The following is a 16,222-nucleotide window of genomic DNA, read 5'->3' as shown; positions in this document are numbered from 1 at the left end:
AGCATTTTGTGTGGTCGTTGGGGGCTTGTGGTTCTGAATATGGACAAATAAGCACAGATAAATTCTATTCCAACTCTTTACTGATGTAAGCTTGATGGCCCTGAAAAGGGCCGTTTTATTGAAGAGGACATCCATGGCCACTTACATTTGGCGTGTTTAGTGTAGGTGACAGCATCACGGACCTCATTTTCCAGGAACACCTTCAGCACACCTCGTAGATCAGACCGGAGATCCAGACGATCGATGGCGGTTATCTCGAAAAACTTTGCGATGACGCTTGGCGCCTCCTTTACCAGATATTTTCCTCCAGTCAATTGTTGCTTGTTGGGTGTGAAGGAGTGGACTAGCCAGCACCTTCCTACTGCTGCTATTGCTGCTCACCCATTCGTCCGAAGCGAAAATGAGCTAATGCCATACAGCAGCGCTCTTTTATATCTTTTCAGGTTAAAGCAGAATGATGTGCAACCAAGTGGTATTAAAGCTACAAAGACTTCTCATATTATGAGTAGTTTGCTATCAAGTAGCGACACTGGCTCTTTTCCTTTTGCGTACACGGCGAATGAGAACGACCCAAATTTGAGTTTAGTTCACTCATAATCGCCAAAAGTGCAGGAACTCAGTGATGAGTAAATTTGTCTCATGGTTACCTGTGGAAAACCTAAAAAATCTGCTAGAAAATGAGGAAATTGACGAAAATTTGTTCAGTCTCGGAGTAGGACGAATAGATTGAGTGAATCCAATCTTTACTTTTCTCAAATTCGGGAATTTTTCTCTGGAAAATCATGGAAAAACCTGGGAAAACATGAGGCAAATTTACTCATCGCTGAGTTCCTGCACTTTATTTCTAATTTCTGAGGTAACTAAACTCAAATTCTGGTCGATCTCATTCGCCGCGATATCATCTTGAAAGATATCGGCGCCGGTGGTCACCCCAGCAGGCCTGGGTCCAATCTCAGTCAGCGCCACTGGCATGTTCTAAGGCATAACATCTCTGATCACGCCTCCCTTCGGGAAGTAAAGCCGTTGGTTCCCGGTTGAGTTGATGGGTCGATTGGTAGGGTCCAGGTGTGGGACCTGTCTCCTTGGCGTCGGTAGCATTGGAGCTCAGTACGGAGAACAAATCTCGCGTCACTTTTCAATAGGTCCTATCTACATTGATCGATTCTCTTCATCGACACTCTCTTTCGTAAATAACTCGGCTTCACAAATGTTTCCTACCGTCTTCGTCGAATTATATGCTTCTTCCATCGAAAATATCCGGCCGTGGCAGATAAATTCTATTCCTACTTTTTACTGTAATAAGCTTGGTGGCCCTGAAAAGAGCCGTTTTGTTGCCAAAGTTGGTGATGATTTAACCTCCGAAACCAAACAGAGTGCATCTCTGTCACTTCAAAACGTAGATGACATCCATGGCCGCTTACGCTTGGCGTGTTTAGTGTAGGTGACAGCATCACGGATCTCATTTTTCAGGAACACCTTCAGCACATCTCGTAAATCAGACCGGAGATACGTCAGACACCGCCACGGCGAGCCAGACGATGGATGGTGGTTATCTCGAAGAATTTGCGTTTGGCTCTGAATATGGCGATGAGTGTGCAAAATATTACTCAATTCCATCCTCCCTATTCGCACGCGCCCGAAGATCGGAGGCGAATGTCAGTTCGACTTGTTTCGTCTACTTACTACTCTTGCTGGGGAAGCAGCATATGCATGTAGGTAATTGGTGGATTTGTTAGTTAATTCGACGCTTTTGGAGAATGCTGGACATTTACCAGTTTTTCAATTGTTTCTTGTTGAAAATCAACATTCAAGCATAGGTTTTCGATGCGTAGCCATATTTCTGATCGATTGGTGATAAAATTATTGAAATTGGACCAGGGGCAGCTGAGTTATTAACGTTCAAAATCTTTCTTAATTTGTTACATGTTCCATTGTCGGTTTTCACAAAGTGTACCCCCATATAGAAATCAAAGACGTAGTCCTACGTCAAAAACCATATAATTTATTGATTCCACAATGGAAAATGGAAAACGTACAATAGAACAAGGGGGATGTTATGTATCTTAACCGTATGAAAATCACTTTTTCCCGAACAAACTTGAGCCATTTAACAATTAATTTTATTGTTTTTCTATTGTTGAAAATTCATATTATATGGAACGTATTGTAGATCTATTGTCGAGTCTATTGTAATAACAATATTTTTAATTTACCTGTATGCGAGCTTGTATGGCAATTGGTAATAGATTTTGCCATAGGATGGCACCTTTTGGAAGCACCCCGAGCGAAGTTGAACAGAACACGATTTGAAAAAGTCCGAATTAGCACAGTAGATGACGTTGTTTGGCAAACAATTCTTAGTTCTTCGAGTCTTAACGTGCCTCCAGAATATCGATGGGTTTTGCTTCAGATTTGATTCCAGTCTGTGCAGGTACAGTTGGTAGCTTGAAGTAAGTTGCTCGTTGTAGGCCAATTCTATGATGCGAAGCGAGTCTCTGTTCTCGTTAGATTTGTCAACGAAAAACCGATTGCGTGCTTTCTTCAGTTTTTTTGCGCAGAGCACGCAGCTCAGCCGTCCACCAAGGTTTCCTGTAAACAATGCTTGAGGCGCGAAGACGGCGAGGAAGATTCGCTTGAAGTATTTCGTTAATTTTGTCATAGATCAGGAAAACATTTGCATCAACAGAGTGTATGGACTCTACCTCAAATGGACCAATAAAATCAACGAGGTCAACAATACTATTTGTAAGTTCAGGCGCTTCCGCGGAGTGATCTCCAGACAGATCCGTAATAAGCTTGTCCAAGCTGTGCTGATGCCGTTCTTCTCTTAAGGCCCACGCACATTAGATCCGCATCGGACGCGTTGCGGCAAAGTGACAGCTAAATCTATTGTCTTACTGTCAAATTTACGTCAACGCAACGCAAACGGATCTAATGTGGGTGGCCTTTTACTGTGATGTCGTGTTCTACCCGCGGGGGGACTGTCAACCGTGCATAAAGCGCAACCAACCGTGCTGAGCACTCGTGTTTATTTCAGTTACTGGGGCGTAACTTGTGTTTAGTTCCGGTCCCTTTCAAATTGTATCATTATTTATGCACGGTCCTTATATTTGAAATGACGTTTCACACTCACACGCTAACTTGAAAGTACCCATTAATGGTTGAAAAAGACCCATTTTGAAGAAAAGTGGCTTAACTCATTAAATGAGTAAATTTTTTACCCATTAATGAGTATCTGTTACCCATTAATGATTAACAATTACTCATTAATGGGTAACAGATACTCATTAATGGGTAAAATTGTTTAATAATTAATGAGTTAAGCCACTTTTCTTCAAAATGGGTCTTTTTTTACTCATTAATGAGTACTTTCAAGTTAGCGTGCATATAGTGATGGCCGATTTTCATTAGAATAATCGATTAACGGACCGAAAAATAAAATGTTTGTAATCGGTTATATCATGCCGATATAAGCATTAACTTCTCCAGAGCATAATCACCCATCGTTTCAAACATAGACTATACTCTCATTGGTGAAAAAATGACAGTACAGCGAACAAAAAATAATCGATTAATAGTTAATCGAGTAGTTAAAAAATGGGACATCTCTCATTTTGGTGTGATTGTAAAAAAGAGCACAAAATTTCATTTCTACCGAGGGGGCAGCAAAACCACAAAATTACCTTGCATATGGGGGGTATTTATTGAATGAAAGGGACCAGCCCAGTGGCAGGCGCGTATGCAACATGCTATGCCGTGACAGCGGGCCCAGCACAGCAAAATAAACGATTTGAGGTGGGACATGCTGCCTACTGTCAAACGCTGCTGTTGGTACAGGCCTTCCCTAATAAAAAATAACCATAAACGAACGATAACCCAAATCATTGAACTATTCCACAAATGGTTTGGATGATACCCAGAACACGTCGTTAAGCAAATTAACCATACAATTTTTATTAGGGTTGTCAGTGGCCTAAAAGGGACCGTGAAGTAGCTAATAACAAAACCTACAAAAGCTCTATACACGCACAGACAAAATACACGGTTAGAAACTCGGTTAGAAAAAAGTACCCAACGGCCAGTTCACTTTTACCTACTTTTGACTAGTTTGTCTCCTTTTCTCCTTCTAATGTTGTCAAAACCGGAGGAGCAAAACCACCCAACAGGGGTAGTAAAGTGTGGGAACCCACACAGCAAAAAAAAATGTAAAATCGATCAACGTAATTCAAGCTGATGTATGAAATAATGATGTAATAGCAAAACGCAGATACAATATTACATCAATGGATGTAATTTTGTTCGCAAAATCGATGTACATTGTACAATGTGATATTACACAACCGATGGATTGACCTGGTTGCAGCAGTTTCGATTTAATATTCAACAACTTTTTTTGCTGTGCAACGTTGCGTATAATCATATTTACCTACTTTTGGGTACAACTAACCTACTTTTGGGTAGAAAGCTAGTGGAAAAATCCATACAAATTGCACACAAGTAAATGAAAACTACTTTGACCCGCTTTACCTACTTTTGGGTTCCTGCACTATAGTGCCGAGATGAGTGAAAAGAAATTACTTTTGGGTACTTTTTTCTTACCGTGTACATCATTTTGCGGAATGCTGTTGATGAAAAAAGTTAGAGGCAAATGAATGTATGAAATCAAGAGAAAATTTTCATTACGTCGAATGTAAGAAAGGTAAACAAAGTCGAGCTATCAGTGTCAATCGATTCTCCTGCTATTACACTATATACTGTCCGAATATAGGATCAAATCCCATTTTTAAATTTATTTACCAGTCAAATTGCTTTTTGACGTAATCACCTTCCGATCAAAATAGTTTTCGATGTTACTTAAGTCACCCAATTTCTATGGAGATGCCGTTTGACTTAAGTAACAGCGCTGAGAAATCCGTGAAAAGTGTACGTTCGTCGTTTCGCTTTCTCATTATTAAAGTGAATATCCAAACTGTTTGTTGCTGAGATGATTTCGGTGGTCCTAAAATGATGAATGGGCTGCACGTAAGGAGACGTAATTGATAATTCTCCCGAATATCCTGGTAAATACACTTTGACTTAAGTAACAATAGGGGCCACCAAACGACGTATAATAACTTTTGACTCAAAAACCAGTATTTTTTAGCATGAAAGCTAGCGATTTGCATTTGTATGATTAAAACCCTGCTAAATATGTTAAACATTGCTATCACTATGAGATTATGTGTTTACTTGGAAATAGGAATAACTTTTCGGTCATCAAAACAAAACTTTATTTTTCTCGGATTGGTGCGAATGTTACTTACGACATAATGAAAATTTGCTCTTGAAATGAATGTAAATGATTTTCCATGCCTGATCACACCACAAGCTCCTGAAAAAGTGTTCTGGTATCTGGAGCGTCGACCTGGAACGCACTACTACCCTAATAAAAAAAATAACCATAAACGAACGATAACTCAAATCATTGAACTATTCCACAAATGTTTTGGATGATACCCAGAACACGTCGTTAAGCAAATTAACCATACAATTTTTATTAGGGTATACTATCTACAATGCAGCAACCGACTCTAACTTCACTCAAAGCGGCGCTCCACAGAGCTGCATAATTCTCTATAGACTAAGAATAACATCAATAGTAGCTGTTGATTTACGTTATGTGAACGTGCTGTTCCGGGAGATCGAAAATCGAAGCCATTGACTCTTTTGGATAACGGAATGGTTAATGTCTTACTGAACGGGCCGGGAAGCATTTGTACCACGCTCCAGAACCTTTAGCATACCATCTGGTGTCCCGCAGGGTAGAGTGCTAGGACATCTGATATTTGTCCTATTCATCAACGACTTGTGCCTTCGAATCGCTTCTGGTAAATTTGATATATACTGATGGCTTAAAAATATTCAGGATTATCGCATCTATACTAGACTGTATTGCTCTGCAGACCGATATCAACGAGGTGCTGCAATGGTGCAATGAGAATGGTAGGGGAAACAACCCTATTGTTGCGGTACGTTAGCAGCGTTAGAACGCTGCTAACGTACCGCAACATAGGGCTGTTTCCCCATTGTGCATTAACATTGGTAAATGCAAAGTTATCACGTTTAGCCGAAGTTGGTCGACCAATCACCAGTAACATATCGACACTACTACGCTGGAACGGGTACAGAGCATTGGGACTTGAGTGTGATAATGCACTCTAAACTTCGATTTATCGAGCACATCTCCGCAGTTACAGCCAAAGCCTTCTCTGTAATGGGGTTCATTCGCCGCAATGCCACTCACCTAGCTGATGTGGGCTGTTAATTTAACGGTCTCAAAAGGAATCGATTTGATAAATAATGTGGTCGTGAAGTGAGTAAGTAGACGTGTTTTAAAACTCAGAACGAAAATCCACAAAGATGAGATCCCAACTACGATGTAAAGGGGCCTGGAATTAAATCCTCGATTTTCTGTTCAATAAGCAAAAATGGTCACCACTGGGCCAACAAAATCTCTTATATCACCGAGGGGGACGACTCTATCTACGATACAGAAAAGATTGTGTTTTGCTGTGGCTAGCTGCGCGCACGCTAAGTAAATAGAAAGAAGATTGATGACGATTCTGAGGATTTCCTGCAACAAGATTGAGCTGGCATTCGAAGTTAATAACACTCTGACTTGCGATTGTAGAATAATGTATATTTCAGTTTCAGTTAGTTTTATTAATTAACCAATTGCGCAGATAGAATTCAATATTGTTTATGCTGAATCTTTCCCAAGTCCTATGTTGATATGTTGCTTCCTGTTGTTTACGAATTGACCCGATACCATGTGGCAAAAGTCACACGCAATCGATTATGCTTATTGCAAGTATGCTTAGCTATGCAAACAATCATTTCATTCATTGCGCCGTCTGCGTGCGTTGTTGATCGTCTTGCGCTTGATCTAGTAAACATGTTTATTGCATTTGGGATTTCTTAGGAATGTTTATTTGAGACCCAGTGGAAATGCTTGGTATACATTAATGTCATTTTGATTTACAAGTTTGTTTTTCGTTTATGTTGCCCATCGACACTTTTAACGGAAATGATTGCGTCTTAATCAAACTGTTTTTCAATTGGTTTGCGCATCCACCACACGCCCTATTTATTTTTATTAAAAAAAATATAGTTAGATAATTTTTTTTATTTGCATGCTGCGCAATTGATTTTAATTTTTCTTTTTGTTTGTTCTTGTTTTTGAATCTTAGAAGATGGAAAAAGCCTATTTGAGCTGTAACCTAATTTAAAAATATAGGACTCTCTCAAAAGGGCATAAAAAACCATCTTATCTTTCCATCATTATTGCACAATAGTTTGACAATAGTTAGTAATTCTACAATACATGAGTTTTGTTATTTTCTAAAATGCATCCACTACACGCTTCATCTGTTATAAATGGTTTTATTCTTTGTTTATGAATCAGATCTGTTTTGTTTTCAAATCGAATTTCAACATTGGGATCTTCATCATGTATAACAGGAAATGGTCCTAAATATTTTTTATCTAATTTTGAATTTGTTTCATTTTTGATCAACACTAGTTGTCCTGGCTTATACACTTTGTGATTTAAATTACAATTATACTTCTGTGTTCGTGATTGCTTGTTTTGTAATAATTTATTTCTCGCTATTGTTTGAGATACTTGTAGTTTGTATTTTAGAATTTTACAATAATTGTCAAAGTTATACAATGGCTCTATTTCTTCTGGATGATGTATGTTTGATGGCAAGGTGCATAATTTTCCAAATACTAACTCAAATGGTGTTTTGTTTGTTTCTGTGTGAACTGTTGTATTATAAGCAAATCTATAGTAAGGGATCCAAGATGACCATTGAAATGAATTGTTATCACATTGTATGCGTAAAAAGTTTCCCATGACTTTATGCGAATTTTCTAATGCTCCAATGGATTGATGGTGATAAGCGACTGAATTAATTTTGTTGATGTGTAATAAATTACAAACTTCTGTAAATAATTTTGACATGAATTCAGTTCCTCGATCTGTAGCTATTTCTTTGGGAATACCAATCTGCAAAACTACATTCTCAACGAATGCTTTCGCAACAGTTTCAGTTGATTTGTCTTTTATTGGGGTAGCTGTTATGTATTTGGTTAGTTCACATTGTGTAGTTAGAATATATTGATTACTTTGTTCATCTGGAATGATGGGTCCAACCAAATCCAAATAATTTTTTTCAAAAGCACTTGTTGCAGTGGAAGTTATTGTCATAGGAATTTTTGGTTGATTTATGTCTTTATATTTTTGGCATAATTCACATTTTCTTATAAAATTTTCTACATCTTTTGGCATGTTTTTCCAAACATATCTTTGCTCCATAGTTTTTAAAGTTCGTTTGATTCCTGCATGTCCTGCAGTGGGAAGCATATGAAAATCATTCATTATTAATTTCTTCGTTAAATCATCGTTTATAATTACGATGTTATTTTTGATAATATGTATCGTTGGCATGCCTTTTAATAAATCATTTTCATTTATTTCTTTATAAAATTTTTGCGCATTTTTCTCATACAATTTCATTACGAGCTCGTTTATTTTGTTCTTTATACAAATTCTTACCAGACTTTCCATTATTCGCCGTAGCTGAGTTAATGTCTTTGCTGGTTTTATTTTAATCTTTGCTTCCCTCTTTGAAAATTGTATTTCTTCTGTTATATCAGTATCAATGATAATTTCGAATAATTTCGAATCAAAAACATTGTGGCCATTCAATGTCGTTGATGTATCACTTAGTTCGTCATCAATAATTTTCTTTGATTGTATTCTTGTAGTTACAAGAATATTTTCACTTATTTTATCATTAATCTCCTTGAGCTCATTTACGGAGATACGGGACAATGCATCTGCTACTGTATTAAACTTTCCTGGCAAATAAATTATATCGAAATCATATTCTTCAAGAATTAATCTAAATTTAGTTAATCTACTCGAAGGATCCTTCATAGAAAATAAGTAAACTAAAGGTTTATGATCTGTACAAATTTCGAATTTTCTTCCATATAGATAAGGTCGAAAATGTCTAATTGACCAAACAATAGCTAAAAGTTCTTTCTCAATTGTTGCATAATTACTTTCTGCTTTATTTAAAGCTTTACTTGCGTATGCTATAGGTCTTCCGTTTTGGTTTGATAAAACAGCTCCTATGGCAAATCCAGATGCGTCTGTGTGTAATACAAATACATTATTTTGTGAAAAATCAGGATAATCAAGAACTGGTGGGTTAATGAACTTTTCTCTCAATAGATAAAATGAAGATTGACATTAATCGTTCCATTTGAATTTTACATTTTTTCTAGTTAATAAATTTAATGGCATGCAAATTTTAGCAAAATTTTGTATGTGCTTTCTGTAATAATTTGCAAGTGCTATAAAACGTTTAACTTGATCAGCTGTAGTAGGGACCGGCCACTGTTTAATGCATTCTATTTTTGCTGGGTCAGGTTTAATTCCTTCGGCTGAAATGAAATGTCCAAGATAAACTAATTCCCTTTTAAGAAAACTACATTTAGTAGGATTCAGTTTAAGGTTTACTTTTCGTAGTCTTTCAAATATTAAAATTAAGTTTTTGTTATGTTCCGCAAATGTTTTACCAAAAATGATTAAATCATCTAAATAAATTAAACATTTTTCTAAATTAAGACCTGACATAGCAACTGTCATTAGTCTGGAAAATGCAGAGGGACTTATTTTTAGACCCATTGGAAAACTCGTCATTTGATATTGTCCTGTGGAGGTTGAAAACGCCGTAATCGGTCTGTCTTCCGGTTTAAGTTCACATTGATAGTAACCTTGAGAAAGGTCCAAATGTGTTAAAGTATTTTGCTCCTGCTAAAGATTCAATAACATCTTCTATATTTGGTAAAGGAAATTTATCGTCTTGTAATTGTGAATTTACCTTTCTATAATCAATAACAAGTCTCCACTTCTTTGAATCGTTTGTGGATTTTTTCGGTACTAATAAAATAGGGCTGTTCCATTCAGATTTTGATTCTTCTATTATATTATCTTTAAGCATTTCATTAATTTGTTTTACAACTTCTCCTTTTTGTGATTGAGGAAGTTTGTATGGTTTGGTATATGTTGGTTGAGTATGAGGATTTAATCCAATAGATTGTTTATAAATTGGAGTTGTTCCTAATGAATCTGTTTTCAAGCAAAATATATCAGAGTATTTGATACAAATGTTTAATATTATGTCTCGATCTGTTTCATTAAGATGATTAAGATTAAATTCTGATCAAAGGTTATCAATTCTTTTTTTGTCATACTTTGGCGTTGGACCGAGTTCATATATTTCATAATCTCTTGATTTTCGTATTTGGGGTGCAATAGATTTTAAATTTATGGGATAATTTTTCACATTCATTATACGAACTGGAATTTTTCCATTTACTGGAATAGCAAGAGTATTTGCAATAAATACATGAGAATCAATCTCTTGTGCTAGGATCACACAAGGCTCTGTTTCGTTAGTAGAAATATATGTTATAATTTCTGTTCTCGCTGGAATTGTTAAAAATGTTCCATTTGCTTTACTCAGAGGGATGCAAATATTTTGTTGATTTGTTGTTAATGTTAAACTTGAGGTTTCAAAATCAATTCTTGACTTATACTGACTTAAAAAATCAGTTCCAATCAATCCAGTGACATTATTTGGTAGGTTGTGGACAACATGAAATGTTATTGAAAATTTAAACTTACCATGTTTTAAAAATGTGTTCACACATCCTAGTGAAGTAGTTATTCCATTAACTCCCTTAATATTTGTTTTATATTTGTCATTTATTTCAATCCATTTAGGTATGTATGTTTGGTCAATTATACAACAAGAGGCTCCACTATCAATAACAAAATCTATACTATGATTGTATAAAATAAATTTAGCTCTAATTGCATGGTTCATTGAGAACACGAAATAAATCATTCGAATTTGTTTCACAGTGATTTGAATTTAGTTGATCATCAGGAACTCGCTGTGAAGAAATCATATTAACTGAATTCCTTTTATCTTTGTAATTGTGAAAATTTCGATTATTATTTTTGTTTTGATTATAATTTTGGTTGTAATAATAATTACGATTATAACGATCTTTATCAAAATTTGACTTATTATAACTTCCGTATTTATTAAACACACTTTTTCGATTAAACCCAAATATACGAGTATTAGGAAATGTGTATTTTCTTGGTTTATTTTGGTTGTAATAAGATTGGTTAGAAAATCTTCTATTTGTTCCAATCCATAATGCATTTTCTGGGTTAGCAGCTGGAATTGGAGCTACTTCTAAAGCATCAGAAATTGCTTTAGTTAGGTTTGTCGAATTTCTAGCTTTAATAAAAAAAAAGTTTGGTTGTCACGAAGGCCTGCGGCAAAAGCATTCACAGCTATTGGTTCCACTATTGGTGCAGCTGCAGATTCATTTACGAATGTTCCTTGTGAAACATGTGCAGCAGCAAGCTTAGCTGCAAGAATATTCATGTCATTTCCAAATTCTGAAATAGTCTTTTTGCCTTGTTTGAGGGCAAACATTTCATTTTCAATAGCTTTAGGTGTAATTTTTACACCAAATTTCAACTTTAATCTGTTAGAGACTTGATTCAATGTTGCAGTCCCATCAATTGCTCCATGAGCTGAACCAATTAATCTGGTTTTAACGAAATCAATTATATCATTTACCGGTACTCCTGCGGAGTATGTTTGCAATAGATTTACATTTTCGATAAAGTTTAATAACTTTGTTGAATTCCCATCAAAATGATCTATAAGCTTTATTGCCAAGCTTAAGTCAAGTTTTTCTTCATTAGCCATCTTGAATTTTCCTTTAGTTGTGTCAGTTGTTGTATTAGATTCAGTTGTGCTACTTTCTTCACTACCGTTTAATAATTCTATAGTTTCATTAACAATTATTTTTTTCCTCTTGTATCGATTAATTAGTGCATTAAAATCATTTATGTTAAAATTATTCTTATTCTCTATTAAAACTGCTTTAAATTTATATCGTAGAAATAATAATTCTTCAATTTTCTTCTCTTTAGTTGGTTGTGTATAGTTACGACTTTTCTTCACATTGCTCTGCAATTGTAATATAATATCTTGTATGTCTAATAACTCTTCCATACATTAAAATTTTAATTATCTTTTTATTATAACTTATATTATAATTTAAATTTACTTAGTTTTCTTCATTCATGGGCATTGTGGTCTCCATTCCAGGATGCCATAACGATTTTGGAACAAAATGTGATCAGGCTCCTGCAGCGGAATTTGGTATATTTTCTCATCGAGCCGGTTATTATAAATGCTGATCCCTCTGTCTCCTGTGTAGAATTCAATCACTTCACTTTTTGAAATATCTTCAGTACGTTTTGGAACTCTGCTGGGATATCGCTTCCTTAAAATATTCAGCAAATTGTCTTTTTCTTCTTTTTTCATCATATTGTTTCGACGATTATTTTTTAATCACATATGATAAGTTTGTATTACATATTTTTATACTTCTGTATTCAATGTTTTAATTATTCGAGCAGCTTTTACTGCATCTTGTCTCATTAAATTTCTTATTATTTTTATAAGTACCACAAAGAATATTAGAACCAACAAGAAAATTATAATGTTTAATTTAATTTTGTGATTCTCATGAAGGTCTGTGTGCACTTCCTGATTTTCAATTACTGAAAATATTTGCTGTCCACTTTGCTCAACTTCTTCTTTAGATTGGGGTTTTCCCATCGTGAGTTTTTATTAATTATCAATGAATTACAAAACGTTTTCTTTGAGTTGTAATACCTTTCAGGACTTACTTCGACAAAACTTTGCATGAAAAACAAAAAAAAATATCCTGGGGTGTTGTATCTGTTTTATGAAACACTAAACTTTTCTGTTTTATGAAACACTAAACTTTTCATTAACACTTTTCCCACCTCGTCATTTTGCTTGTCATCGTATTTTTTACAATCTAACCATACCTCTGATCCTCCTGGTGGTGGTGGGAATATTGGTTGACCTCTTCCACGCCCTGAAAATTGCCGAACGAACTGCAGAAGTCCGATGCCACGTCCTCTTACAAAATTTTCACTTTAAAGTCCTGGCATATTTCACTTTTATTCACTGCACTGTGTTTATATACTTTTCATAATCTTTTAAAAATTCACTAACACTTTTTTTTTTGAATGTTGAAAAGTTAAACTTCAATCACTTTTCCTAAATACCAACTCTCCTGGCAGGATCGCCATGAGCTGGCATTCGAAGTTAATAACACTCTGACTTGCGATTGTAGAATAATGTATATTTCAGTTTCAGTTAGTTTTATTAATTAACCAATTGCGCAGATAGAATTCAATATTGTTTATGCTGAATCTTTCCCAAGTCCTATGTTGATATGTTGCTTCCTGTTGTTTACGAATTGACCCGATACCATGTGGCAAAAGTCACACGCAATCGATTATGCTTATTGCAAGTATGCTTAGCTATGCAAACAATCATTTCATTCATTGCGCCGTCTGCGTGCGTTGTTGATCGAAGGCTTTTGGTTTCAAACCCAGTGACGAGGGCGATGACAATCGTCACGGGATATTAATATTATTTATAACGACAACTACAAATGCATTCACACATAATTGCCAGTTCCGACCGAATTCTATGCTGGGAATTGAATGCCGGTTTTCCACAATTCATTTCACCGCCAAGACAATGTACCTTTTTTCCGCCTCACCACCATCGATACGACCTGCACGGAGAAAAAATACTACCCAAAATTTGAGTTCTTTTTACTCAATGCACTCAAAGAATTCCAATTATATTATTCATTAAAACAATTTAATTATTTTTATAGCTGAAAAATACCATAGTTTTTATGTACCTTGCACATATAATGCATCTTCTTTCTATATACCTTGTATTTGTTTACCCAATAAAAGGTATAAGTCATGCTTCATGGCTGGAGGTTACAAGGCTTGACTTATACTTTTTATATTTTCTGGAATTAAAAGAAACAGCGTTTTATATGTCGCTCGAAAATTGTGTTGGATGAGTTACAGCTGCGAGAAAAAATTTTGCGAAGCTTATTAGGTAAGTTATGCAAAGAAAAATCATAAACTATTATCCTCAACTGAGACTTATGGCATCCTATGGTATTTGGTTACAGACAACGGCATAGACTCACAAAGGCTCTCAGTAATAAACAAAGACGAACTGGGAAGAATTATCGATCCGTCGGATTGGGATACTGACGAACTTTTCAACCTACTCACTATTTGGAGACATAATAAGGTGAGAGCAAAATATGCTTGTTTTCACTGATAAGTAATAACGCTATACTAATTTTGCAGGGTTTTCAATTACTTGGATTTGAAGAAGTAGATTTTGTAGACAGCCAAACATCGGAGTCCACCGAACGCGAAGAATTACTCGCAGATGTTGAGCAAGAAAATTGTGGAGTACTGCATTCAGAAGTTCCAGTCAAACCGGAGGAGGAGAACTGTGAAATACTGGAAATACTACATTCGGAAGTCTACCAGCGTCCTGTCGAATCGGAAGGGAAAGCTAAATGTATTTCCATAAAAAGTATGATTTCAATACAATGGATCTTTAAAATTGTTCTGTAGAATGCTGGATATTGTATTAGTACCTTTTTATAAAAATGTGTTTCGATTGAAAACGGAAATGGATAAAAGAAATCCAATTTCAATACTACCAAGGAAAATTTATATTAAAATTTTTTGTGAGACTCATATTATAAATATTCTCTATAATATAATATAAATGAATCGATTAAATGAGAAATATGTGGCGTCTAATAAAGAGTACGTTTGATTGTACATGAAATGTATAAGTCTATGTTATGAAATTATTTTGACGTGACTTATTCACTTCATATGTATTACTTTTAAGCTTTATAGGAATATAGCCATTGTAAAAATCTATGTGTTTTACTTAATACATTCAATATAAATGTTTCTTTTCGTGTATAGAGTTCAGCCTTTCACTTGCACTGTTTATTGTTGTCAAAAAAGAAACGATAGATTCGACCCAACGATATAGTTCAGCCCAATAAGTCACTTTTGGGTAAATTGCATATTCTCAGATTTAAGTGAATTAAACTTAATTTTGGGTAGAATATGCTCAAGAGTAAGTATTTTTTGCTGGTGTTGAATAGAGATCTCCAAGCGCAATCTCACGAACACTAAAATCCAACATCCATACATAAAAATAAAGAAGAAGAAGAAACAAAAAGGTATCGCGATATCACAACTACTTAAAAAGGTAGCGCGCGGTCTCACGCACACTTTTGTGCATCTGGAGAACTCTATTGAAACTACATACTATATGCGATTTACTCAAATTTGGGTTACTGGGATGAACCCCGGAATTGAGGGAAAAGTACTTAATTTTGGGTAGTTTTTCATCTCCGTGTGGAAAATACTCCCTACAATTCACGCCTCACGCCACAAACTCATGCACAAATTCTAGTTGGTGATAAATCACCACCACACGGCGAATGAGAGCGACCCAAATTTGAGTTTAGTCAGCTCATTAATCACATAAAGTGCAGGAACTCAGCGGTAAGTAAATTTGCCTCTTGTTTTCCCAGGTTTTTTCCAGGATTTTCCAGGGATAAATTCCCGAATTTGAGAAAAGTAAAGATTGGATTCACTCAGTCTATTGGTACTACTCCGAGACTGAATAAATTGTTCGTCAATTTCCTCATTTTCCGGCAGATGTTTTAGGTTTTCCACAGGAAACCATGATGCAAATTTACTCATCGCTGAGTTCCTGCACTTTGGGCGATTATGAGTGAACTAAACTCAAATTTGGGTTGTTCTCATTCGCCGTGTATAAATACAAATTAGAACCTCTGAGTTATGCTGATTATGCTGTCTTAATAGAGGAAGTGCGCCAGTATTGGCCATAGGTTCCTATTTTGGTCACACCTAAGAAAACCGATTATATTACAATATTCGTGCATTTTGTGGTCGACATGTTTATGTACACTGATGAATATGATTTATACCAAAAAACTGAAAGAAACTGAACATCTCAAAATTGTGAACAACGTGAAATATCGTCAAAAGGTAGCCAATAAAGGAACATGGCCAATACTGGAGCGTTTCCCCTATTTGAACTTTTTGAAAGAGTATTGGCAAATTAAAGTTGGCGCCGATGGAGAATAGAAGGACTGCTAT

The sequence above is a fragment of the Ochlerotatus camptorhynchus genome, unplaced genomic scaffold (assembly GCF_037179485.1).
Source record: "Ochlerotatus camptorhynchus isolate MF236.1 unplaced genomic scaffold, CSIRO-AGI_Acam_v1.1 ptg000196l, whole genome shotgun sequence".
In the NCBI taxonomy this organism is placed as follows: Eukaryota; Metazoa; Arthropoda; class Insecta; order Diptera; family Culicidae; genus Ochlerotatus; species Ochlerotatus camptorhynchus.
Note: the sequence above shows the minus strand (reverse complement) of the source record.